Source organism: Aplysia californica, unplaced genomic scaffold (assembly GCF_000002075.1).
Source record: "Aplysia californica isolate F4 #8 unplaced genomic scaffold, AplCal3.0 scaffold00017, whole genome shotgun sequence".
In the NCBI taxonomy this organism is placed as follows: Eukaryota; Metazoa; Mollusca; class Gastropoda; order Aplysiida; family Aplysiidae; genus Aplysia; species Aplysia californica.
In genome coordinates this window covers 1686631-1689456 of record NW_004797287.1, presented here as the reverse complement: position 1 = coordinate 1689456, position 2826 = coordinate 1686631, and positions in this window count along the sequence as shown.

The following is a 2826-nucleotide window of genomic DNA, read 5'->3' as shown; positions in this document are numbered from 1 at the left end:
CCCTCTCCTTCCCTTCCCTTCCCTCTCCCCTCCCTCCCTCTCCTCTCCCAACCCCTCCGGTCCACGTCTCATCCCCTCCAACTCCACTCCCACCATCTCCCATCCTCTCCCTCCTCTCCTCTCCCAACCCTTCCCTCTCCCGCCCCACACCCACACACACAAACACACACAGTAATCCCCCTTAATTCCATATACATACCCCCCAAAACATTCATCCGTCCCTTAAATTTAACCCAGCCCCCGCGCCCAACCACCCCCACCTTTTGTCCTCAGGCGTTCATCAATGTCCTTAACCCTGAACCTTACGCCTAAATGTCACCAGTAGCATGACCTTTCTATTTCACTGGCCCAAGGCGTTGAGTCGAGATTCTTAATACCTCCTCCCCCTCCACTCCCGATTAATTTTCTTCGAGGTCAGTTTGATTACAAAGCAAGATAACTTGGATTAGTTCACACGTTTGATTTAAATTTCATCGCCATTTTGTATGAAGACCAGTGGATCGGGGCTAAAGATTACACACTATCAGTAATTTTACACTCTTCTTATACATAAATTATTATTATTGGCTTGTGTCAAGGCCAAGATACCATTGAGGGCTTTAAGAACATCCTGTTTCTCATCACCCAAAGAATTTTCAAACTGCTATAAACGGACTTAAATGTTAGGATCGGAGAAGGGTTTTTTTTGTGGAAAAGGAGGGGGACGGTTTACGGGGTGGGGTTGCGGGGGTGGGGCAAAAAGGCTCTTGCTCGTTCACTTTCGTATGTCGGCGGTTAAAACGGGATAAAAACAAATCGCCCTGTTAAGTCTTCCTGGGTCTTTACCTGCGGGTCTTCAAGTTGGATGACCAACAGAATCTAAAAGTAGTAAAAACCCTTTAATGAAGGTCACTGCAGACTAAGATTCCGACACGCAGTCTTTGATGTTAGCCTAAAACAAATTTAAACCAAAAAAATATTGGAGATTTACAGAACACGCATAAACCATTAATTGAAAGAATTGGTCTATTTTTATCAACACCACTTTAAAAAAAAATGTAATTGAAAGGGGAGTTCCCACAGGGGAAGTGTAACAGCTTGGACTGATAAGTGCACATCTTTGTTCCGTCTGTTCGTTTGTTTTAGTATGGTTTTAGTATAGGTTCTCGGACTCGCAACCGTAAGGTCGTGGGTTCGAATCCCGTCAGGGACCCAACGTTGTAACCTTGGGAAAGGCACTTTGCACAAATTTTCCTCACTTCACCCAGGTGGAAATGGGTACCCAGCTATAGACAGTGAAAGATCTTGTCAGTTTGATAGTGTTTGAGCCCGTGAAATCCGCAGCTTGCACTGTATGCTTCCACGGAAGCTGAGAATGTTTCAGGGTATTCTCAGAGGGTCTGTTGGGGTAATAATAGTTGTAAAGCGCATAGAGCACGCTCTTGAGCATGGATATGCGCTATATAAATGCAATTATTATTTTATTTTTTTTTACGCCCCTCGCAAAACCTCACTAAAACAAACAAACAGACGGAAGTGTGAAAAATGCGCGTCTATTCAGTGATGTGCGACTCTTCCGTCAATTCAGAGGCGGGGGCATGCTATAAATTACGTATGGTGGGATGGTTTGGTCTTGATGGCTTTCGTATCTCTACAAGACAAAACGTGCGCACTTCGTCCAAAAATTGCACGTACCGACTACTATGAAACTGAAATAATTGAAAAATAAAAGTGCTACAGTATTGTGATTGACTTGTTGGTCCAGTTACAAGCCTTACGGCCATTTCGTCCTATTCTGAGGATAATAGTATTTTGATGAAAATCTAGTTTGGTGCTTACTCAAAAGTGGACACACATTTCACAACAATAAGGCTAAACCAGGGTTTCCTAAGTAACTGTTTTTCACTCACTTTGTGATATAAAACATTCAACAAGAATACTGAAAAAATATATTGACTTACCCATGATTGATTAATCCATTCTTTTACGCTTTATATTCCAAATCTGGTGATTCCAGTGGCTTAATTTATTGGTGACTGCTGGATAAAACGAAGCTCGTGTCTTATCCAGTAATTCTCTTCTTCTTCTTTGAGAACATTATGATCAGCACTTTTTTCCAAATATTCTTTATCCTTTTCATCTTTCGTCAACGGCTTGTGCTATCAAAAGGTTTTCAACCCGTACATGTAGTTTAAGGGCTGTGTTTCTGGAAGCAACGTTTTCCTTCTTTTTTAAAAATTGTCTTTACCCAAATTAGCTCAATGGGATTGCTGACAAAACATTTTGTACAAATTATACATCGCAGATAGTGCATTCAGGTACGGTACCTGTGTTTTTTTAGAATGCCGATAATACATTATTATAGGCCTACACAACAAAGCATCCACTGGAAAGAAGGGTCGATCTTCAAGTGAAACAAGCGATGGTATGGTGCTTAAGTTATAGAGTCTAGACCTGCCTTTTACTATTCTATTTCATTTTATAAAAAATATTTTCCTTTTTTTTTCGGGGGATGGGCGGTTGGGGCGAGGGTTCTTTTTTTTTCAGGGAAAGTCTAGACATAGATTAAATATACGAGGCTAGCTCCGATGTCAGCCTGTGTAGGGAAGAAATGTACATGTCGTGTCAAAACTGGCAATATTACTGATAAGTGTATTCTGCACTGGACCAGACCTTAAACACTAAACAAGACGGTATCACCATCTTACGCTGAGCGCTGACGCGAGGGAAAAAGACTAGCGGGGGAAACTTAAAAAAAAAACAAGAGAGAGAAAAATGGAAGGGGTTGGAAAGTCATCCATTTTATCATGATGTGTGTGTGTATTTGTGTGTGTGTGTGTGTGTGTG